This window comes from Acinonyx jubatus, chromosome D1 (genome assembly GCF_027475565.1).
Source record: "Acinonyx jubatus isolate Ajub_Pintada_27869175 chromosome D1, VMU_Ajub_asm_v1.0, whole genome shotgun sequence".
Taxonomy (NCBI): Eukaryota; Metazoa; Chordata; class Mammalia; order Carnivora; family Felidae; genus Acinonyx; species Acinonyx jubatus.
This window is the reverse complement of record NC_069390.1, coordinates 109,943,971-109,969,776: the sequence shown is the minus strand read 5'-3', so window position 1 is coordinate 109,969,776 and position 25,806 is coordinate 109,943,971. Positions and strand designations below refer to the sequence as shown.

Below are 25,806 nucleotides of genomic sequence, written 5' to 3'. Positions count from 1 at the left end.
GCCTTTCACTCATTTGCTACCTACCCTATCCTGCTATTATCTTTTGTTTTTCTTTATAGCTCTTACCAATATCTGCACATCTTTTGTTTATTTTTTTTTTACTTCTAATCATGACCCCCTTCTCACCAGAGTCTCAAATCCATGTGAGTCTTATTTTAAAGTTATATATGCCCAAGATGAGAAAGAGTGATTGGCAATAGTTACTCCAAGTTACCAATGAATAAAGAAATAAGGGATGGAAAGAAGGAAGGAAGGAAGGAAGGAAGCAAGGAAAGAAGGAAGGAAGGAAGGAAAGGAAGACCAAAAAGAGGGAGGGACAGAGGGAGGGAAGGAGGAAGGAAGGAACTATAAGTTTTAGGAATTTCAGATTAAACTTGACCTAAATTGTTTCACACACTGCCTCCCACGGGCAAGGTGGGCTGTAGGACATCTGGGCCTTATTATCAATTTAGTACAAGGCCCTTGAAATGAGAGTGAGTGTGTTTTGCTAGAAGAAGTCCAGTGTGACAGGAGCATGGATTGCTGTGCAAATGGGGTCAGAGCTGAGACTGGGGAAGTAGAATGTGTGCCAATTTAGGAACTGTGGGCTTTGGCCTCAGGAAAATGAGAGGGCAAAACATTTCAAGTTATGGAAAGACATTTTTTTGAGCACTCTATTTTGTCCACTGTTACCTTATTGTCATTAGCATTTAGTATGTTTCCTGAAGCAACAGTGTTGGATCTGGCACAATGAAAAACATGAGAAACATGTCTAAGATTTCTAATAGTAAAATTAAAATAATAATAAATAATAAAATAAGAAATAGGGAAAATGGCACTTTATTTATGCAGAATAAATGGCCTGTAGTTTCTATCATTATCAAAAAAATGTGAATTGCATATTTTAGGGTGGGGGACATATTGCCAGATATTGAAGTGATTTGAAGTAGGGGGTCAAGAGCCATCGGTCAAAAAATAATTTTTTAGATGTCTTTGGTTCAAAAAGGTGGTTTTATTACAGCATGGGGACAGGACCCATGGGCAGAAAGAGCTGACCGGGGATTGTGAGGAGTGACTGGTTATATACTATGGAGTTGGGGGAGGTAAAGACAAAGGAAGTGTCCAAAAGGATTTTCCAAAATCCAACACAAAAGTGCCCAAAAGTTACAGAAGACTCAGGGGATCCTGGTGGCCTACCTATTGTCAAGTTAAGATTGTTTTTCCCTCTAGCAAAACATTAACATTTAGACAGTTGGGACTTTGGGGAGAAATGTTATACTCTGCCTGTAAGTATTTGTCAATAGGCTATGAGTTATAAGGAAACTTAATTTTATCTACATTTCTTTCTGCCCTAGTTCTCCATATCAAAATGGCTTAAGAGCGTATCTCAATCAGGTGAATAGAGAGGGAGCCAGGGGAAAGTGCTTCTAGTTTCTCTTCAGGAACCTTCAGGAACCACAAAGGTGTACTATTAATGACCAAAATAAAGGTCTTTGTCTTGTATTTACTTGGGGAATTCAGAATAAAGTCTTTCAAGTGATTTCTGGAGGACTGAATTGCTACCCTCTAACAGATACTCCAAACAAAGAATAAGATGTGGTATAAACATTGGAGCAGAGCACTAGAAGAATTTTGTAGAGACAGAGCAAAGGAGAACAAAGAGAGCAGGTCCGGTGATTTGTGGCCTGTGAATGGGAGCCCGAGGGTGAGTAGATAAAGGAGGTTAAGAGCTGTCTAGTCCTTTATTGTCCGGAAAGTGAATAAGAAAGCAGAAACTGGGTGCCCAGATGCAAGGGCAACTTGAGACATTCCTTAAGCAGAATTGAGGAATCTTACCTAAAGAAAATCCCAACTCGCAAGTAAGGATGGAACCTGTCTTGCAGATACAGTCAATAAATATTTGGCTGGCACGAGACCTTTTGCACACCATGATGTTGACCAAGTCACGGGCCTTCCCAATAGTTGTGATAATTTCCTTTATGACTATTTCGATCTCCTCCTGGTTCAGTACCTTTCTGCTTAGCACAGAAGATTCAATGAATGAGGTTCAGAAATGAAGAAAGTTCCAGCAATATATTGTGTTCTCAGATACTGAGTTAACAAACGTTTGCCTTTTTTCCATGAACTTCTTATCTCTTGGAAGCACAGAAATGTTGAGATTTATAAACACCTTAAGAAATACCACTCTATCACCTCAATACTGGGATACTCCTTTTTCTGTATTTCCTCTTTATTGGTTAGTTATCCCGAAGAATGGCTGACTTACCAAATCCAAGAGCCCTCCCATCAGTGCTCATGGCCAGAATTCTAACCTAGCTAAGTCAAAACAAGGCTAAACTTATCCAAGCCATTCTTATTCTGCTTTCTTGAATTATCATGAAGAGCCCAAGGAGCTTGACCTGAGCTATGGCCGTGATGAATATGTCTGTGGAAATCAGAATCAGTAAAGGTCATATTCATATCATTTTAATTTCTCTTATTTAAGGACAGCAATTTGAGCATTCAGGGAAGATTCACAGAAGAACCTCAGGAAATGAGGTCACCCACATTCCTGGCATTTACTTTTCCCTCTGAAACATCAGGAAAAGCCAACTAAATACCTGGCTTATGGACGCCCACGCCTCATACCCTAAGAAAACATAAATGAGTAAAGAAGGCCCCTTCCTCTCTTCTCTAGACAAATACTGTTCATACAAACTATACAGAGTCCAGTTTAACAACAACTAAACCTGAAGTGAGTCAATATTGTCCCCCCAAATCCCTCCTAAAAACACAGCTGATAACAAACAAATAACCAAAGACCTTCCCAGCCATGGTCTGTATGGCTCTCATGGGGCTGGAAAAAAAAGTGAAGGGGAAAAAAAAAAAACAAACTCAAAGTAATCAGGGTCCTCTTGTCAGATAGGGCATGTTCACATCTTGGGGCACAGCTCTGTGGATGGCTCTATATCTGCATGGTTTTGTTTGTTTAGGAGACTATTTTCACCTCTCAAGAGTTCTTTTAATGAAAGAAAGTCTGTAGGTTGCTTTTTCATTTTTGTGATTAATTCCTTTACTATGCAGAAGCTTTTCAGTTTGATGTTGGGCCAGTAGTTTATTTTGTGTTTGTGCTTGTATCATTGCCAAAACCAATACTGGGATCTTTCTTGCTGTTTTCTTGCAGGAATTTTATACTTTCAGTTCTTACATTTAAGTCTAATCCATTTTGAGTTAATTCGTGTGAGTGGTATAAGATAGGAGCCCAATTTCCTTTTGCTTGCGAATGTACATTTTTCCCAACACCATTTATTGAAGAGACTATCTTTTCCCTGTTAAGTATTCCTTACTCACTTGTCAAATATTGTTGACTGTGTATGTGTTGGTATATATCTGAGCTCTCAATTCTGTTCCATTGGTCTGTGTATCCATAATTATTCCAGTACCATATCCTTTTGATTATTACAGTTTTGTAATATGGTTTCTCATCAGGAAGTTTGATGCCTCCGGCTTTGTTCTTCTTTCTTAATATTCCTCTGGCTATTCAGGGTCTTTGTGGGGGGGTCTCTGAATTAAATGGGTTAATATGCAAAACATATAAGGAACTCATACAACTCAATAGCAAAACACAAATAATCTGATTAAAAATGGGCAAAGGGCACTAAAAGACAGTTTTTCTAAAGATAACCTACATGTGGCCAACAGGTATATAAAAAGGGAGTTAACAACATTAACCATTCAGGGGAATACGAATCAAAACCACCATGAGATATCATCTCACATATGTGAGAATGGCTCTTTAACAATGCCAGGCGAAAGAAAGTGCTGGTAGGCATGTAGAGAAAAGGGAACTCTTGTGTGCTCTGGGTGGAGAGATAATCTGGTGTGGCCACTGTGGAAAACAGGATGGAGGCTCCTCCAAAAAATTTAAAAATATAGCTACCATGTGACCAGAAATCCCATTTCTGGGTGTATATCTAAAGGAAATGAAACCACTGTATCAAAAAGGTGTCTGTCTCCCATGTTTATTACATTATTCACCATAGCCAAGACATGGAAGCAACCTTGGTGTCCATTGACATAAGTGGATACAGGAAGAATGGGATACATACCATAGAATATCTTTCAGTCATGGGGCGCCTGGGTGGCTCAGTCGGTTAAGCGTCCGACTTCGGCTCAGGTCACGGTCTCGCGGTCCGTGAGTTGGAGCCCTGCGTCGGGCTCTGGGCTGATGGCTCAGAGCCTGGAGCCTGCTTCCGATTCTGTGTCTCCCTCTCTCTGCCCTTCCCCCATTCATGCTCTGTCTCTCTCTGTCTCAAAATAAATAAACGTTACAAAAAAAAAAAAAGAATGTCTTTCAGTCATGAAAATGAAGAAAACGCTGCCATTTATGACAACATGGATGAACCCCGGAGCATTGTGCTGAGCGAGTTAAGTCAGACAGAGAAAGACAAATAGTGCCTGATCTCACTTATTTGTGGAATCTAAAAACACTGAACTGTAGAGAAACGTAGTAGAGTGATGGTTGCCAGGGGCGGGGCGGGAGGGGGTAGAGGGGGAATGAGATGTTGATCGAAGGGTACAACTTTTCATCCTAATGTGGTAGATCCCCTCCCTAAGGAATGTGGTGGAGGCCTCCCTAGGACAAAGGAAGGCAACATGGCCCCATCAACTCCTATACACGTAGGCGTAGCTCTGACATGACTCTGTAACTTGGACCGTGTCCAATCACACTATATGTGTCACCATATATGGGAGACAAAGAAGTAGAAATTGCATTAAAGACTACACCCTTTTGGGTCACAGCCTGCTGAGCCCACGCTGGCAGGAGTAAAGCTCCTTCCTAGAAAGAAGAGGCTCCGTGTCCAGTCTCTCTGTGCGAGAATCTTGCTACACTGTGAATAAGTTCTGGGGACCTAATGCATAGCTTGGTGACTGTCCTTAACAATGCTGTGTTATGTACTCAAAAGCTGCTGGGAGAATAGATTTTGAATATTCACACACACGTGCAAAGACACCTATGTGAAGTGACAGATGTTATTAACTAACCTGATTGTTGGTAATCATTTGTGTGTGTGTGTGTGTGTGTGTGTGTGTATACACATATATATATATATGCATAATCACATTATACATTTTAAATTTACGCAATGTTCTATGGCAGTATCTCAGAAAAGCTGGGGCACAGGAAGAGTGAAGGACTCCCAAACCCACAGGCACCTTCTCCCGGCTTTCCAAGCCAGGGAGCCACTGCAGGCAGAAGTCCACCCCCGCCCCCACAGCCCTTCTGTTCCCAGCCTCAGTAAAAGGAAGACCTCCTATCTACAAGAGGCTCGAGTATACCTTAGAAGGAAACAGACTTAACGTGACGTTTCTAGCCAGTTTTCACAGGCCGTTGCGTCATATGGGGACCCATGAAACAATTTGTGCTACTCACTGCCTCCGCTCACAGGCTTGTTGTGTTTATTACAGGAAATAAATCCCAGGGTGTCCTTAAACCCCATTTACAACTTCAATGAAAGGGGACATAACAATACTGAGGAGGGAGCATAAGGCAAGCTGATAGGCCACAAACAGGAACCCCCCACCCCAACCAGGTGGGATATGTGTGATATCCCTTGGGCACTCCTGGCTGCCCAAGAACAAAGGAAAAGGAAAGAAAAACAAATGGTTAACAGAGATCACAGTCCTGCAGGGCCGTCTCCATCTACTTACAAACACCTTAGGAAATCACGAGAAAAAGGCAATGGTAATCTCCAGAAACCTATGGACTTGGTTTCCTAGAGCCCCAACATCATCCCTCCATAGTGATGTAGGAAACTAAGGCAGAAGGGAATGGCAGATAGAACTAAATTTCCTTATAACCTGCAGCCCATTGACAGATACTTGAGGCCAGCAGAGTGAAACATTTCTCCAGGAACTCCCTGTGTCCTAATGCTAATGCTTTGCTAGAGGGCAAACAACCCTAGTTTGACAAAAGCTAGGCCTCCAGGATCCTGGGCGTCTTATTTAGCATATGAAAGTCTCACTGGAAACCCCTGGACTTGACCTCCCCCCAGCTCCATAGTATATAACTAGTCTCTCCTCATGCTGCCTGGGCAGCTCTTCCGCCAGGGCCACTGGTCCTGTCCCCGTGCTTTAATGAAATCACGTTTTTGCACCAAAGACGACTTCAAGAATTCTTTCTTGGTTATCGGCTCCGGACCCCACGAACCCCACTGTCACCCCAAAAACCTCATCAAATACTTTAATATTTGTCCTTGGCCTCTGTCTTTATTTTAGCAGAAAAACTACAGAACAGCTGTGAAAACAACTCTAAGATGAGGTCTGTAGACAGGCCTGATGCCTGGGAGTGACTGCCAACATTTCCTCCATAGACACAAGTCGGCTCAGGGGCTCCAAAGACCACTTGTAACAAGAGTCGAGTTTGATCATTCTCTGTACTAGTCACTTGCTTCTCTTTAATCATAGCCCATGTTCTGTTGCCAAATTCCTGATGTTAGGGAAAAATCTGTTATATGATGGCCAACAAACCAAACCGGTAAGGGAATTTCAGTCCCTGCCTGAAGACTTCCCTTCCAGATTCTTGTTCCCACCCTGCTTGCCTCAGGCACCAAATTATTACTGTTGGGAAAATAAGTAAAGTTCGGCACCATAAGATGGCCAACGGGACTAAAACAAGCTCTAGTTCCTAGCTTAGAGACTCCTCTTCCCGATTCTTCCTGCCCTATTTGCCACACGCGCGAAAGCTGCCACGAATGCGGAAGATGACGCTATAAATTACCCGTCCCGTCTGCGTTCGGGGCTCACATCTCTGGAGAGTGATCTCCTCTGAGCCCATCGGTGTAAAATAAACCTCCTTCCTTCCAAGATCTGCGAGTGCCACTTGGTTCTTCTGCTGGGTGATCCAGACCAGTTTCTGTCCCTCTGAAACAATAAATGAGTGTAATGAAAAGTCATTGATCAATGAATTTACAAGATTCCTATATTCCACCTGTTGCTTTTCCACTTTCCACCTCCATGGACGTGGACACGTAAGCTAACCTTTCTGAGTCTTCCTGTCCTCACCACCAATGATGTATCTTATGCACCATCAATTCATGCGGGCTTTTGTGACGAGCTGATGACTTTCTAGCTAGCAAGATTGAGCTAATAAAAAAGATATGACTCCCAGTTAAATATGTCCCAAATATTTCATGGGCATACTTAATCCAAATATTTGGGACTCCTTTATAGTAAAAAGATTGTAAGTTGTTTACCTGAAATTTAAATTTAACCAGTGTCCAGGTCTTATCTGGAAATGCTAAGGACATTTTGGGTCTGGCAATTTCTTGTTGTAGGGGCTGTCCCTGGCCTTCTAGTATGTTCCCCAGCATTGCTCTCTTTTACCCACCGGATACCAGGAATGCTTCCCAACTTTGACAGCCAAAACTGTCGACGTTGCTTAGCGCTGTGCCCTATCCTCCCTCCGCATTGAGCCTCTCTCGATTTTGAGTTGGGCATAGGTGGGTAAGGCCCCTGCCCCCTCTCTTCAAAGTGTGTCACCTTGGTCTTAGCGTCAGTTGCCTTAACTGTAAAATGGAGATAATAATAACATAAGCATTGATGTGTAGGTGAAATCACGCAGTTTATTTAATAAACACTAACATAGTGCTGTGTGCACGCACATTTCAATTATGTGTTAATTTAATACACATGATGTTCCGGCGAAGTGGGTGATATCATGAGGTCCATTTTGCAGATGGGAAAACCAAGACACAGAAAGGGTAAATGAGTCTCCCAAAGTCACACGGCAAGTCAGTGGCAGAGCCAGAATTCAAACCCAGGTGGTTTGACCCCTGAAGCCCGTTCTTTAATGCACCAGGCTGCCTCCCAGAAACTGGGTGTAGATTCCTTGGCAGATGTCCAGCACAGGGTAAGGACTGAACATATTGTATTGATTGTTAGATTTAGATTAGTTATTATTTTATACAGCCCCGGAAGTGAGTGCTACGTCCGATGTTTCCTTTTGTACTTTTCGACTCCGTGTCCTTACGACCACCTTGTGAGCTAGATAGCAGGCGAGTAATAGCTTCCTCATCTGATAAGTAATGAGCCTGCATACTTTGCTGAGAGATGAGATGAGCTCAATGAGAACCTTGTTTGTCTCTTTCCCGGGCCAGCTCTCTGCTGTAGCACAATCCACTTCCTTCTGGAGCACTGTGCTCAGTCTTCTGAGGACACAAGGAGGGTCACGTTGTGGAAGGACCTGCTTTCAGAAGGCTTGAGATAGGCTGAGGGGACAAAAGCATAGGCAGAAGAAATAATGCGTGGTGATAGAAGAGAGTGGAGGATCCACTAGCTGGGAAGACAGAGGAGGGGTGCTATCATAGGATTTCAGAAAAGGAGGGATTTACAACTGCCCGGGACTTTCCAGAATGGCAGAGGTCTGAGTGCACAGGAGAAAACAGAAAGGGGGCTGTATTTAAGGAGCTCCTACTGAGGGCCAGGTATGATGGGGGGTGCTTTCCACACAATAGGGCATTGTTCCCTCAGCGTCCCTGTGAAGAAATGTTAGTGCCTATGTCTCTTTTACAGATGGGTAAAAGCTCTTTCAGGAAGTCACATTGTTAGTATCTGGTAGAAATCAAATGTCAGTTCCCTCTTCCAATTCCTCAAGCTGAGCTATTTCCTATGCAAATACAAAAGAATGGTGGGGCCTCACATGCTTATAGAGCAGCATAAAGAATGAAAGTATGCAAATCAGAATGACAGAGGATGACAGGAAGAAAGACTTGGTGATGGAGCCTCTTTCCTTTGAAACAGGGAGCGCTTGTTACAGAGAATGTGGAAGCAGACTTGTCTCGGTAAATTGGTTTCTTTACAAGGACTTCTCACTAACTGATACTTTCTTTTTTTCGTTTTTGCATTTGTTGTCTGGCGCTCTCTACTACACAATGAGCCCCCAGGAAAGATTGACCTTGACCTTTTCCTTTGCTTCTCTGTCCACAGCCCCCTAAAACCGTGGTTGCTATCTAAAAGGTAATAAATATATGCTGTAAAATATGAATGGTAAGGAAGAATAAGTGATAAACATCGCAAGTTTGTGAATGAAAAATAACTTGGGAAAATATCTGAGAATGTAAGGCAATTAATTTAAAATTCAGAATTAAACCATGAAGATTAATGTAGGGAAGATAACTGTGAACTGTTGAGTTTAATCATAATACGTACCCTGATTTATTGTCATTCATTAAATACATATTTATAGAGTGTCTCATAAATGTCCAGCCGTGAATTAGGATCTGGGGATTCAAAACAACAATAAAATACTGTCCTGGTTTTTAAAGATTTTTACTGAGTCCTAGGGATTTCAGATATGTGAGTTATTTATCAGTGTTACTGAATTAAAATCTGCAGAAGTTAGGCAAGTAATTCATGTAATCATCTGTTCCACTGCTGGGGTGAACAGGTTTGGAAATAGCGTTTCTGTAGAATAAAAGTTATGGGCTATTTTTTTCTCATAAATTGTTCAGTGCAAGGACAACTCAATACAGTCGTAGGCTGTATTAACCTTAATTCACCATCTAAATCACACCCAGAATATTTCCTTCATCTGTAACATCAATTTTAAGAACTTTTGGCAAAGTGAAGAGTATGTAATGTTTTAAATCTGGAAGATAAAGGCATAAGGGAACTGCAAAGAGCAATACAATTTGGTTATTTTGAGCCCATTTTACAGTAGATTGTAAGATAAAGAAAGTCTTTGATTATGTCATGGGTGTTGCCACCAATATTATCAGGATAAAAGCAAAGGGTTGTAAATGTAAAATCAAATATATTAAATAAAGACTTTGGGATCTTAAATTAGATACATAAATATCTCTGTGAGTTCATCCTATCTTCGTTTTTAATAAAGTGCACATTCTTAGCTCTAAGCAAGTAGGCCAGTGTGGTAGCAGTGGCCACGTCTGGTGTCCAGATAGAATTCTTAAATACCCTGTGCCGCCAACAGGAGTAAGGGCTCCTTGTAGAAATAGCTGATCCCACGTTAGGGACCGGAGGTGTAAATAAATGTGGGACGTCTTCTTGATCCTGCAAGCATGGGCGTTCCCAAGGGGTCACCGGAGGAGACACGGAAGCCAACCTGGGAGACTCCCACTGGTCAAAGGTGGGGAAGTTTTTACTCAAAAAAAGTGATGTCTTCAACTGATTTAAAAACATGGAATATATTTTAAAAACCAGTGTGTACCAATTTGTTTTTAAGGAGTAGGAAAAACAAAACCAAACTCTTGACCACCAGTTAAAGTTACTAAGGCACTCATGAATTCTTCTGACGCTTGATCATTAAAGTGAAATGAATTAACCCTTTGTCTTCTTTTCCTTGTGTGAATTATATTTCAGGGTAACTGAGTTAGACCTAAGTATGTGACGGAACATTCTTATATTAAGAAGAATTTAGATGATTAATAGAAAGTCATCGTTTCATAATTGGTAATGAAAGAGATGTCATGGCAATGGCACCGAATGGCAAAAATCAGGAGTTGAAGGTTGACAGGGATCTTTAAAAAGAAAAGAGCACACTGTCATCACCTGAACCTATCGATCATTTTTAGCTTTTGTGAAAGCTGAGGCATCCGGATATGATGTAGCTTCTGAGATGGTGCAGTATGGAGTACTCAGTGTCACTCAAGTAATGTTCTTGCAAAATAAATTAACTTGAATCTAATCAAGATTTCAGAACGAACTTCCGGTGTACAGGAAATCTGGGGGAAGAGATGAACTTGTTAACTGCAACGACCTGTCAGTCTAATCTAGAATAGAGGGTATTCTATAAGTCAGTTTATCCAATTTCTTCAAAAAGTTCACTGCACTTTAAAAGGAAAGGAGTTTTTCTACGTATATTTGTAAGACATTTAGATATAACCAAATGCCAAGAGTGTACTTTATTTGGATTCTAATTTAGACAAATCAAGTGTAAAAATGCATTTTTCAAAATGAATAATGAGCTAGATTATATAACCCAAAGAAAAAAGTATGCGTTAGCCCATAATGATGTGAATGAATGAATGAATGAATGAGAGGGTAAAGACAAATCTTCTTTATAGGAAAACTCAATATATATATATTATATATACATATGTATATATTATATATATTTATGTATATCAATATAGGAAATAAGATATATATCATCTTTCCTCAAGGAGATTGAAAGTATGGAAAATAGGAACTCTACAGTGGAGAAATCCAGCGTATACCACTATACATTCATATATACACATGCGTGTGTACATATGTGTGTATATGCACATGTGTATAGGTGTACATGAATACATACATACATGTGTGGCACACACACACACGTCACTTTAACCAAGTGTTCAAGGTTAGCCTTGCCCATGATAAGTCATGTGGATATCAAGTGCCCCTGCTACGACGCGTTGGGAAAGGTACTTGATTCTTGTCTTTCTGCCAAAACTCTGACTCCCATCTATTTGTGGAAAAACATCAGACAAACCTCAGAGAGGAGCATTCTATAAAATAGTTCTTTTAATGTGTCAAGGTTCTAAAGATAACTTTAATTTTCTGTTGTAGGTTTGTAGTCATTCTGTAAATCTAAGACTTTCCAACAGATTTATACTAAAATATGCATGGTGTCTTTTTTTCCCCAAAATTGAAGGTATGGGGAGGTACTATAATAATTTCTACATACAATTTTAGATTAGTGGCTCTCATGAGAAATCTAAATGGATTGGTCTAAACTTTGGAGATGATGAAAAAACTACAAAAGTTGTGGTGGAAAATGGCGCAGTTAGGCTGCTGTAGAAAACCCCCCGCTGTCGTCGGTCACTTTAGAAAGAACGAAGTCTAGTGTTAAGAGCCTTGGATCCCGCTAAACAGAGTCTAGAAATGGGAGAGTTTATGTTATGTATTTTACTTTCCTGATAGTAGGAAGATACTAATATGTTCACTTTATCCATGGAAACATGATGGCTGATGGTTAATAGCTTCTAAACTTCAGGCATTATACTGTGTCAGGTGCCATACCTTTGCTGCGAGTATCCGGGGTAGACAGTGGGAGATCCCATAAACCAATACGGGCAATAGAGAAGAGTGTGAACACTCACCCAGGGGTGATGTTACGTTGACTTAATTACAGGTCAACCCCGAAAAATTCCTGGGAACTTCCAAAGCAGTATCTCAATACAGATTATAGATGGATATGTAGAAACACAGAGTAGACCAAGAAGTTCTGCTAATCATTTTTCCAAGATCACATTCTCCCCTAGTTACCAAGCCCAAGAATCAACAGGAACAACAACAACAACAGAAAATGGAAAAATGTGGAGGGGTGTGTGTGTTTGGGAGTAGCGAGGTAGGTTCTGTTCACTCTCCAGCTCTGATAAATCTTCCCTAGATCCCTTTCTCTCTGTCTCACTCTCTCTGTCTCTGTCTCACACACATGCATGTTTTTTTCTTCCTTTTCTTTTTTCCTTTTTACTACTTTCCTTTTTACTCCTTTTTACTACCCCTTACAAGTGAGTGGAGTTGCTAATTATATTTCTTCTGGGGGTGTTAGGGAAGTAACACCTCAGGCGCTGGGCAGGTGCGTCCTGCCCAGGGGTGACCATATATATGGCTGCAACAGTAACTACTATGGCTGTTATTATGGCTGGCTCAAACCCAGCCAACTTATGTGCATTGTGTTTTTAACCCCGTTTGCAAGGGACAGCTGCCATGACAGTTCTGATAAGGACCATACTGGGCCCCAACCCCCCCCATCCTGACCTGTAGGAGGAGACATTTAGGATATCGGAGGCAACCTCATCAAGACCAAAGACCCACACGAGCATAAAAGGAAGAAGACCACCCTGCTCCCCAGCACCGCTGGCTGCCCCAGCCTGCCCGCTCTCCCACCTTGACTGTACTTGCCCGTTTAGTGAAGCTGGGCTGCATAACTGCAGTGTTCTGTCCTTGTATTTTCTTGCAAGGAGAACAAGAGCCTTTTGGTGACAGGGGACATCCTCTCAATGAGTGTTTGGGACAATGGAGGGACTTTGCCTTGCAGTGGATGAGTGCTTGCATCCACTACCCCTCTCTAAGCGTCTTTGATTTTAGACCCTTTAATCTAAGAAATTCTCATACTGCCTTTGGCCTGAGATCCACGAAGTTTATTTCCCCTCATTTCCCAACCCCTAACGGCCCATGCAATTAAAGCAGCAAGGACCTTACTTACATTGGCTGGCAGAAATAGTTTTCCACATACTCCATCTGTTTTGGAAACCTCTATGAACTTCCAGACGTTTCTATGCCTTAAGGATTGATATTTGAATAATTGTAATTTTTAAGTGTTTGTGGGTGTGTGTTTGTGTTAATGATCTCAGACTCTGGCTGTGAAAACCTAGTATCTTCATTTTTTAGAAAACAGTTGTCCTAAATGCTTCTGAAAACATTCTTCCTTTTTGGGAAAAAAAAAATTTTTTTAATAAGGATGTCCTGGGTTATATTGATTTCCCCTGCCCAGGCAAGGAGGTAGCCATCTTTCAAGGAGCCCTGGTTTCTTTTCGTGGAGAAGAGTATTAGAGACAAAAATCTTGGGGCTACAGATTTGTTGTTGAGATAGCCGTGCAGGTGGACATTGTAATGTTTTACATTAGCAGTCAAGGTAAAGTGAAGTGGTGTGCGTTAGCCTTTCCCAAGATGAAATTTTCTTTTTCTCCAACAGCCAGTTCACATTTATGTTTCCAATTTAATTCTATTTCTTTCGACCTTATTCTAATTTGAGAGCTGATTTCCTCTTTTATTCCCTCTAATATATCAAGTTACACACTGCCATATGTTTATACTGGTGCACCGCCCCCCTACACACAGACTTCATAGTATTTATTCATTTCCTTTTTTCTTGTTTTATATCTGACTCACGCATCTTAGAAAAGGTACCAAATTGTACAGGTCCAGGTGATCTTTTTCCTTTATGATTGCTCAAATACTAATTGATTAAAACTAAAAATAAGTCTCAGGGCACTGGGTGGTTTAGTTGGTTGAGCATCCAAGTCTTGATTTCGGCACAGATCATGATCCCCCAGGGTCATGGGTTTGAGCCCCATGTTGGGCTCCCCACTGAGTATGGAGCCTACTTAAGATTCTCTCTTTCTCTCTCTCCCTCTCCCTCTCTCTCCCCCTCTCTCTCTCTCTTTGCTACCACTCCCACTCATGCACACTCTCTCTCAAATTAAATAAATAAATAAATAAATAAAAATAAAAAATAAGCCTCAACCTCTCTCTAAGCTTTAACATAAACAGCAAACAAAAAAATCATTCACAAATAGAAACCACTTAAAATATCACACCAAATGCCACATGGTCAGGCCAAAACAATGTCTATTATAAAACAATCAAATATACATCATTGAGATTTTGTTGAAACCAGTCCCTGAAATATTTTCATGGGCATGAGTGTCAGGCTTTGCCTTTCTAGCTAGTCAGCTTGAATATTTCACTCCACTACAGTCACCTGGGTAAATATTGATACTTGTTTTGCTGTATCCTAAGATCCAACATTTTACACTTCCATTAAGAATGGCATAATGTAGGGGCACCTGGGTGGCTCAGTCGGTGAAGCATTCGACTTTGACTCAGGTTATGATCTCAGGGTTCATGAGTTCAAGCCCCGCGCCGGGGTCTGTGCTAACAGCTCGAAGTCTGGAACCTGCTTCAGATTTTGTGTCTCCCTCTCTGTCTGCCCCTCCCTGCTGGTGCGTGCTCTCTCTTTCTCAAAAGTGAATAAACATTATTTTTTTTAAATGGCATAATGTAATACCGATAAGAATCAATAATAAGAAGAATTATCCAAGTGTTTCAAAGTGTACTAAAAAAATTTAAGTAGAGCAGTTCCTTTGGTCTCAGTATTCTACAAGGTCCGGCTCATGACAGACAGCATGATACATGGGCCATGACACATCCTGATGGAGCCAGTGTGCCTTGTCCCTGGGCCGAGTGTCTGCAGGGTAAAGGTCAGCTCCCCTCCTCAACTAGCAACATGGCTCTTGGAAGTCTTTCTCACCTGGTCCTGCATTCCATCGCCCCTCCTGAGATCCAGGTTTTCCCTCCTTTCTGGAACCCAGCAGCACAATTTCTATTTTTGTGGGTGATCGTTGATGCTTTTTCCAACTTTCACATTCCTTCTTTTAGTTTGGTTGGGTCTGAGCTCTCTGTGCACCGAGTTCGGCCTGACTGAGCACCTTCAGTCTACAACCTACTTCTGTACCAGATTAAATAATCTTGATACTTCAGAAAAAAATTATGTCATGTTATGTTATGTCATGTTGTGTCATGTCATGTCATGTCATGTCATGTCACCTATAAGTAAACATCCATCGTGTCATTTGAGAAATTTAGATTTTGGCCAAACATTGGACCATATTCCTCCAACTCCGTTTAGAGATTGTCAGGTTCCCCACTCACTGAGCTAATAAAAATTAATAGCCAGAGAACTGTACTTGGGCTTTCTGGTCTCGGCTTTGCCCTTTTCACTTGTTAAGTGGGATCAAGTTGGGTAGATAGATGAGCAGTGGTCAAATTTTGCAGATAGACTGATCAAATTCCTCCAGAAACATCTCTCAGGTTTTCAGGCTTCTCTCCAAATGGCTCACTCATGCTTTCACTGACTTCCAACACCTCTTCCAAATGAAGCCATACAGGTGGGAGCGTCTTCCTTCTGGTCTGCAGCATCCCAGACTGACGGGACAGACTGATGGAAAGACACCAAATATAGGTCCTGGATGTGAGGCCCAGGAATGGGGCCAGAAGTAATGGGATGTGAGGGGGTCCTCAGAGCAGATATGAAGGAGCACACGAGCTTAAAATTGCCCTGGCCCCTTGTGTCTTGTGGAGTTCCCGGTGGTTGTCTCCCGGTGGTCGTCTTCTTGTGACACCACTGCCTTTTTCTCTTCAATCTTATGTCACCACGCAGGTGGACTTTACAGTGACACATAGGACCCTTTTGTTGTGGGGATAATATTGGCCGGTGCAGGGAAGACAGGCTTTTCGGGGAGCTACAGGCAGAACTACTGTCCAGGTCACCTGACCTTGTCCCTGCTCTCTCCTCCAGATGCAAGTTGGATCCAGGAACTAGCAGGTGCTTGTGTGGCCTTGACCATTGTCTCTTCTGACAGGATCACAGGAAGGAGGTGTGTCAGTACTGTTGGCTGCATTCTTGCACTCTTCTTTCTTGTCTATCAGTGAGTGCCCTGTTGTGTTAAGACTGCGAGGGTCATCGCAACGCACACTGAAAGCTAGGTAGCTGCAGTAAGTCCATTTAAATAAATTAGCTGAATATCTTTATTATGAATCTTTGTTTGTTTGTTGTTTTCAGGTAAGTACATTCTGGGAGGAATAGCAGGGTGATCCTGATGTCCCCCTCTGTTTTGGATGCTCCCTATGTCAGGAACCTTAAAACTTCAGGAACGTAGCCATTAATTGCTGAACAAAGGCTAATTGTGAGAAAGACACTTTCCACATAGTGTCCAGCAGTTTCCATGTTTCTGAACTTCTTCTGACATCCTGATTCACAAAATAGCATGTGTGTGTTATCCATAGGAGCACTTCAAATGCTGTCCGTAACTGGCCTCTCCTTAAGTGTCCTCTCGGTTCAGCTACCCTGCACGTGCAGGGTCTCGTGGTGAGTGAGATGCGCACTTGAGAGTAGACGCGATGGCCATCTGAGTCCTGGCCCCATGTTCTTTTCACGATCCCAGGGCTTCTCTGGGGATCTCCCAGCACCTCATGCATTTAGTAGTGTAGTAAAGAGGACCAGCTTAAAGAGCCACTATTACTTTTCAAGGAAGTCCCTGTTGGGAGGAGTTCATTGTGATCCCTCCCTCCTTGGGATGCTGAGAGCAAGAAAAGTGCCAGAGGACCGAGTCCTCGATGTGCTGGGGTCTCTGCTCTTGGTAACGGCGTTCAAGTAGAGACAGTTACGTGTCTTCCCTTCTTCAGACTCAACCCTGGTATATAAATTAAACCTCAAAGTGATTGAGGAGACCATGCTTACATTATTTGAACTTGAATTATGAATGGCCACAAAGTCCTTTATTATTCTGGGGTACAACTCAGAGGATGATTAGAATCTAACGGTGTCTAACGAAGTTCACTCCCTGCTGGCCAGTGAGCTGGGATTGGCTGACACCCTTCATGGAGCCCTGCTAGTGTGGAAGGGAAGGAGCGAGGTCAGGATTCTGCCTCCAGGGAGTGGACACCCTGTGTTAGTCAGGATACATGTTCAGCTGCTAGACAAAGTCCGCATATTAGTGGCTTCAACAGGATAGAATTGTATTTCTCTCCCAACATCTGAGCAGCCTGGACACATGAGAGCTCCAGGGCTCAGATCTTGGGGTCTTAGCGATGTGGTTTTGGGGTGAGGGTGGGGTGGTCAGGAGCCAATGCCCAAGAAAGAATTCTTGAGACATCTTTGGTGCAAAAAGGTGGCTATATTAAAGCACAGGGACAGGAACCATGGGCAGAAAGAGCTGTACTGGGGTTGTGAGGAGAGACTGATTATATATTGTGGAGTTGGGGAGGTAAAAAAAGGGAGTTTTCCAAAAAGACTTTGATATGCTAAAGATGACTCATAAGATAATGGAGGCCTGGCTGTTGTCAAGCTAAGGTTGTTTCCCCTCTAGTTATTAACATTAGGATGGTAGGGGGTTCCTGGAGAAATGTTATACTTTGTATTTGCCTCAAGTATTTATCAGTGGGCTGCAGATTATAAAGAAATTTCATTTTACCTGCCATTTCCTTCATGTCTTTGTTCCCACATGACTATGGAGGGGAGGGTGATGTTGGGGCTCCAGGAAACTGAGTCTTTGGGTTTCTGGAGGTTAGGCTATTGACAAGATTGCCTTCATCTTGTAATTTACTAAGCCATTCATAAACTGATGAGACTCGTGTCCTGCATGGCTGTCATTTCTGTCATTCAGCCATTTGTTTTCTTGCCTGCTTCCTTTGTTCTTGGGCGGCCAGGAGTGACTGAGGAATGTCACACAGATCCCATGGGAGTTGGGGGGAGAGTGAGTAGGGGATGCTAGATTGCTTTGCCCTCAGCCCGCCTTTCGCTCCCTCATCATTAGGGACCCAGGCTTACTCCATCCTGTCATTGTTTAAGATGAACCCTTCTTCAGTTTATCCCAACTTGTCTCACTCCACTCTGAAGGGACAGCGCACGGGAAAGGGGAAAGGACATTCCATCCCTTGTAGGCACATCGGCCAAGCTTAGCACATGTGATGTCACCAGCCTCCCTCCAGATAACATGTAGTCATTTGGCCACAGCCAGCTGCAAGAGAGGTGGTAGGAAAAGTAAACTTGATGGGATACTCTTCCAATTTTACCTGAATCAAACGATTCTAAATACCATTTCCCGTTGGCAGTTTATTTTTGTCTTGAGAATCTCCCCATTACCGCAGTACCACCAAAGGTGGCCTTTGACGTTGAAGGCAGTCTGTTAACTTCATCATCCCCGAAGGGCTTTTCTTTTACAATGTTGGAGGTCAACACTGGAAAAAAAAAAAAGAAAAAAAGAGCAAGATATATAACTGGAGACGGGAAAAGGCTGATTAATTGCCCTCCCCTCTTAGCTCTGTGTATAAAGCGACCAATGAAAAAGTTGTCATGTTTCTTTTTTCCCCTCTGGGGCTATCGAGGACTCCAAGATGAGGCCTTCAGGGTACACCCAAGATTTGGGAAAGGTGGATAAACTGGAGAGGAAGTAGATGTTGACCTATAAACAGGACATAAGGACCTAAAAGGCATGTCACAAGAGCAGGGCCAACTTGGGACAGCCTACCCCAGGATGTTGGATATAGGAACTAGACTCTGAGCTTGAGCAGTACTAAGTTTACCTGAACTAGTGAATGGTCTGTGAGTTGACCAATAGAATACGGAAAGCGGGTGTTGGGCTCCATGATATGGCTGGCCCCTGGGCCATCCCACCTTTAGAAGAATAAATGGAAACTCACTTGGAGAGAGTTCTCGGCTGGCAAGACGTGGGTCTGCGGCACTGTAGTCAATAAAGCTTTGGCTGACCTGGTGCTGCTTCCCAAGTGATGGTGTCGGAGATCAAGCCAGGTCCACTGCTGTATAATTTTCACCTCCCCCTTCTCCCATCCCTTCCCGATTTAGCACTCTGCCCTCCCCAAGCCCCTGATTGTGCCCTTGCTCATGGATGCAGCCAAAAAGACCTGATCTGCCAAATGCATTCAATTACCAAAAGTCAAGAGTATGGTAGGAGACGTACCCGTTCCCTTCACGTTGTGGTTCAAGAATCCCATGAAAATGACCTGTGAGTAGTTGAATATCTCCCTTGTCTTTTATGTTCTCCTGGAGGACTCCTATTCCTTGTGTTCCAGTGCAGACAGAGCTGTACAGCTGTGTTTATACACACGGGTGCCATTCTTTTCGTTCGTCCCCCCCTGGTGAGTCACTGGATTAGTCCTTGACAATGAGCAGCCAGCTTCCACTTGAGCGAGCCTGCAGTTGATAAGAACCAGTTGTGCCTTCCTATGGGAGCTGAAGAAATCCCCCAAGGCCTTCTAATGAGGCCAACAGTCCATGGCCCTCTTCCCATGCAAATGAGGTGACCTCAGTCAAATGTGGCCCATTCGGGAAATCAGAGGAGAATCTTAAAATCAGCAAAGACCCCAATCCTTCTAGATTTTGTCATTCTCTTCCAGAAGCCTGGGGGATGCTTGGCTCATCCCCCTGTCCTTCTGCACTTGCCAAGGAAAACAGAGCCTCCAGCTCGAGAAGCAAAGCGGCTCAGGCAATTTTATGATAGAGAGAGAGCTTTTCTTCCTTCATTTCTCTGCCCCTTTTGCTTTCCCTCCTTGTTTCCAGGACTCAGGAACTTGACAAGAAGAATAAAGATTTTGAAAACACATATTATCTTTCTCAAGGATTTTTTTACATTTATTTTTGAGAGACAGAGACAGAGCACAAGTCAGGGAGGAGCAGAGAGAGACGGAGACACAGAATCCTAAGCAGGCTCCAGACTCCCAGCTGTCAGCACAGAGCCTGACACGGGGCTCAAACCCACGAACTGTGAGATCATGACCCGAGCTGAAGTTGGACACCCAGCCGACTGAGCCACCCAGGCACCTCTCAAGGATACTCTTAAATAGCAACCTTTTTGGATGATAAAGCCTCATCATTGTTCATGGCCAGGAACTTTTGGAAAGTAAAGAAGTTAAAGAAAAGCCTGTTCACTCTTTCTTTCTTTCTTTCTTTCTTTCTTTCTTTCTTTCTTTCTTTCTTTCTTTCTTTCATCAAATTGTGTATGTATCCTTCCTGTTAATTTAGGCCTCCTGTGGGATAGACAAACACGTTCATATCCACATCCTAATTACATTCGGCACGTTCCTTCTCTTTCCTCAGGCTCAATCTTGTGGAGGATAGGATTGTCCTTTGGAAAGGACAGAACAGCTCTACACATTTGCATATCAGAAACTTCCTTACATGGAGTTTTTCAGACTCCTTTTCCCTGATATTCGTATAAGGTGGGAGAGGAAGATCACTCTCTGAATTCCAATGAGAGAGAAGAGGGGCATGCCTAATACACAGATTCCCAGAGGCTGTGAGTGTAACCTAATTAATGAACCTGAGATATTGGGGAAAACTGAGTTGGAAAGTTGCAGAGGTGGAAAAATAATCACGTCTTTGGTTATCATGCATACCGAAAGGTCAGGTTTGATGAAAGGTGATATTGATCGATACACCTTGGCAGATGCGTGGGCTGACTTGCCACAGGATGATTAGAACTAGAAGGTGAATTTAAATGGTACCTCTGAAAAATCATTTTAGTTATTGTGTGAATAACATAGGATTAAGGAGAGGAGAAGTCTGGGAAATGAAACTTTGGAACTTCCTCTCTGCTTTGGTGGGTGAGACGTGCTACACATTAAAATTAATAAGAAAATGAAGACTTGGGGTGCCTGGGTGGCTCCGTTGGTTGAGCGTCTGATTTTGGCTTAGGTTTTGATCCCGCAATTTGTGAGTTTAAGCCCTGTGTCAGGCTCTGTGCTGATAGTTCAGAGCCGGGAGCCTGCTTCGGATTCTGTGTCTCCTCTCCCTGCCCCTCCCCTGCTCGTGCTCTGTCTCTCTCTGTCTCTCAAAAATAAATAACTGTTAAAAAAATTTTTTGTTGGAAAAAAGTAAGAGAATGAAGACTTGAATATTACCCATGATTTTCAGTGGCCCCAACCGTCTTGCAGACTCTTGAATACATCTGTAACCAACTGAGGACATAAGGATTCATGCTGTAGATGTGGGAAGCAGATTGAAGTCTGAAAGGCTATCAGACTTTCTTGAGGAAAAATTAGTTAACCCATTTGATCTCAAAGCCTGCACTGCTGTGCTCATTTGTGTTACAAATGTGATTCGTTATTCAGCTCAGTTTAACACAAATTGAGACATTGATAGATTTTTCCAAGGAAATAAATGAGTCATGACCAACCTTTTCCTGTATGAGGTTGAATGTGGGGTACATAATCATCATTTGAACAGGATGTTCCTTTAAAAAGCAGTTGGGATGGCACGTCTCAAGGCTGTTTGGATGGCAATTTAGCAGCATGTCTGGCTACAGGATTTTGTCCCTCTCTCCTTCTCAGAAATACTTTCAGAAGTCAGGAAATTAAATCCTTTGAGTCACAAATACCTGTCCTTCCTTTCTCTACTTAAATGTAGTAAACGAACTCCTAAGTTGTCTGATAGAATTGTATGATTTGTTGAATTTAAAAAGTGACATACAAAGAATAATATGGAGAGATTCATGGTAAAAGAAACTTATGCTAAAATTTTAGAAGTAGATATACAATGCTTCCATATTTAAAAAAAACTGCATATTTATTTTTTGAGAGAGACAACTCAAGCAGGGGAGTGGCAAGGAGAGAGGGAGACAGAATCACAAGCAGGTTTCGCACTGACAGTGCAGAGCTGGATGCAGCGCTTGAACCCGTGAACCTTGAGATCATGACCTAAGCCAAAACCAAGAGTCAGACACTTACCTAACTGAGCCACCCAGATGCCCCAGATATAAAGTACTTTGAAATTTTATTGTGTGTACGTGTGTGTGTATTCATTCCTAGTTATGATGATTATAATAAATCACTTCTAGTGAGAATTCTAAAAAACAGGAAAGAATATGGTGAAACGATTTTTATTTCCTTAAAACAAGACAATTTCATGATGGGAAATTTGGACACTGTGGAAGTTTCAAACAAAAGAGAAATACTGTCTACATTGCCTCTCTATGCACACATTGTATCTTCTGTATTTGTGTTTGCTTCAAAAAGCACATCAAGATAAAATTGTATTTATTTATTTCGTTCCGTAAAGACTGTTATACTACCTGAGCATTAGTGCAAAATACATTTGGACGGCAGGTCCGAAATCAGAAAACTTTACCAAAACACTGGAAACTTCTCAAACGTGAACATGGCATCATCACACATGTACTGTTCTCCTCGATGGTGGAGTCAGTGAGAGAATCCAACAGAACATTCAGAAAGCAGTGAATGCGTGCGCAGAATGCGTGCATAGAATTTTTTTTTAAAGAAAGAATACAAAGAGAATGGAATCACGTTTGTTACTATTTTTTCAGTGATTCTTCAAGTGGGTCAGGTTAGCTTTTAATTTCCCTGCAGTCTCCTTCCCTCGTAAGTTAAATTAGCCATCTGTCTGCCACACATTTCGTGTGAGAATCACCTAAAAATGTAAAGCTTTTGAGTCACTAAAGACAGAGGTATTAAAAAGCATTCGGATGCCTGTAAGCCATGTTAATTTTATATTAACTGAAATCAGTGACCTAGATTTTCATGTCTCATTTATGTAGCTTGTAATCTGTTTAGAGCCTTGTATTTTATTATTTTGTGAAAATTCTATGATGCTTTAAAATTTTTCTAGTTATAGGGAAAAAAATGGCAGCTGAAACAAACAGAAGGAACTCCAGTAAGTTTCGTAAATACTTGGCAGAACTAACAAGAAGGGAAAAAATTGACGATCCTATAATCAGGACCCAGTGGAATGTAGCTGTCTATCTATCAACCTCTCATTTCAATTGTTTCTCCATAGCACATACGAGAAATGAATCGGTTTACATCTTATAACTATAACATAATAATAACACAAGTGTTTGGCTTCTAGATTTGCAATGTGACCTTGGGCAAAATCCACAAGATGTGCTATAGATCACAGGGGGAAATCTTAACCCTAAAGAAAAGGAAAACATTTAAAATTAATATGCTAGCAACATATGCCACTCACTAGTGACAAATTGACAGGCATAATGTAAAACTAATTCTGAGGAGGGTTAAGAAGGATGTTAGAAGCTCAGTACTGGACAGATCAGGAAAAATATGAAGTGTTAACAGAAAAGGCATGGTCTAGAAATAGTCTCTTTTTTTTAAGCAGATAGAAGGAAAAAAATTAAAGTAACATTCAAACATCACCTCTTTGATATTCTTACTGCTGCTACCGAGGTAACCGATGGCATCTAGAACACTAAACGCAATGATTTAGATTTTTCCAATCTTTTCCTGTTGTATGTCCGACTAAAATCCTGCAAACACATCACAGTATAATTTTAATGTAATATGGAAAAAACGTGTATCAAAATTACTTAGTTAACCTCCAAGCCACAGTGGATGCCCATGTGTGAAAGTTAAAAAACGTGTAGAAAAGACTGAGATAAGCTTTAGAATTGATGTTTCTTCTTTCCTTTTGAAGATCAAGGTGTCAGCATTGATTCAAGCATTGAGAAAATTACCAAAAATAAGGAAAATACTAAGTAGGACCAAGTCTCAGGCTCCTCATGCAGCCCTGTCTCTTTCAGAAATGTACTCGGCGTGGAAACAAAGATCATGGTGTCTCAAAAGCAGCCTGCTCTAGCCGGATTGGTTAAAACTGTTTACTTTTTTAAGCAAGATACACATATTCAATCTCTAATATTCTCCTCAGTCTTCCCAATATATATTTTTTTCTTTTTGTAAAACCTGGTTCTTTTTATACCAACTGCAGATTATTATAATACGAGAAGTCATCTGAGGGCAATCTTGATGGCACTGTCATTTTCATCAGCTTTGATTTCACACTTGGCTTCATCTTTGGTTTGCCCTTAACGTTCTCTGAGCCTTTTCATTTCGTATGTAAACATAGTGAGAATCGTCTGCATGGCTGCTGCTTTGAATCTCTTAGATCATGCAGTTGAACATACTTAACATATTGCCTGGACTGTAATATGCAGAAAACTCAATCCCATTTTCTTCCCCTTTATTCAAATATAGACTTCCAATATTCAGATAACCTTTTTCTCCAAATCTTAGTCTAACAGAGATTTATGTGGGGGAAGAGTCATTTACCCTAAGAATTCCTGTTCTCTCTTGATGTTTTTTTTAAACTTTTATTTTTGAGGGGGGGGGGCATGAATGGGAGAGGGGCAGAGAGAGAGGCAGACATAGAATCTGAAGCAGGCTCCAGGCTCTGAGCTGTCAGCACAGAGCCCGATGCGGGGCTTGAACCCACAAACCGTGAGATCGTGACCTGAGCCAAAGTCGGATGCTTAACAGACTGAATCACCCAACCAGGCGCCCCTGTTCTCTGTTGATTCCTAATGACTGCATTTTAAGTGCCTGGAATTCTAACCTTCAGATAAGGGAAATGTTCCTGTACCTCCAGATTTTCCAGGTACACCTCTTCTCCTCTCTTTACATCATTTTCTATCCTGCCTGTCATGCATTCTTTTCTAGGGGGTCTAGAATATATATCACGGTCCTGTCTAGTGCTCAGTGGATTAAAATTTTGGGAGCAAGTTTGAGGCTAGCATGTCATTAGCACTCATGTATGTGTGTTGAATGAACCAACGTGTGACGTTAATTGTTTGATGACTTGTTAATAAAAGAAATTCTTCCCTGTTAGTTTCTCCAGCTCACTTTAAGCAGATTACTTCTTTGTTCCTCCAGCTAAACGTCACAGTTTCGACTCTGCCTTTTCTCTGTAATAAAAAGTGTCTGACAGAGTAGTGCTCTGCACAGCAGCAACTCCTCCTCTAGAGATATTATTTTTAATAATAAGCTTGTAATTCTCATTAAAGTATTAAAACCACAAATGGTACTCCCCACTTGAAAGCCCTAGGTGACACTCTAGTTTTTGTCTTGGTCTTTACCCACTGGGTCTCTCTAGCTGTCACAGATCACAAGACAGGGGAAGTAGGCAGCGTTTCTTTGCCAGAAAAAGACCGAAGTAGGCACTTTCTGGCGGCGCGTAAAGCTTTTCCTATCATCATTCTCTTTCACAGGAATTAAAAAACTGAGACAAGCAAGCAGCAACTCTGTGAATGACTAACAGTTATTACTGAAAACAAGTGTTTCACATTATTGACCAAGAAGGTAACCAGATGACCAGCACTTTCCGTTGCTTGGACTCATCACGCATCGGAAATTATTGGCCATGAGTTGCACTGCAATACTGGTGCTCAGGGGCCACGGTGTGGCAAAGAAGTCAAATGGAAGGAACTCCACGGTCATTTGAATGCAAGAAGAGGAAAATGTTTTTCTCTTCTTTTAGAAAATAATCACAAAGACCTGCTTAATGCATTTAAAAATAAATTTGACTTAAAATCAATTTCAGGACGCCTGGGTGGCTCAGTCGGTTGAGCATTTGACTTTGGCTCAGGTCATGATCTCACGGTTTGTGGGTTCGAGCCCCGTGTCGGGCTCTGTGCTGACTGCTCAGGGCCTGGAGCCTGCTTCAGATTCTGTGCCTCCCTCTCTCTCTGCCCCTGTCTCTGTCAAAAATAAATAAACATTAAAACAAAATTAAAA

The 25,806-nt window shown here is 41.9% G+C and overlaps 1 long non-coding RNA gene across 1 annotated transcript in view; it reads left to right on the top strand.

Moving 5' to 3' along the window:
* Positions 1–25,806, top strand: part of LOC113596945 (uncharacterized) — a 580,975-nt gene that overhangs the window by 467,789 nt on the left and 87,380 nt on the right. The gene's annotated exons all lie outside the window — the stretch shown is intronic.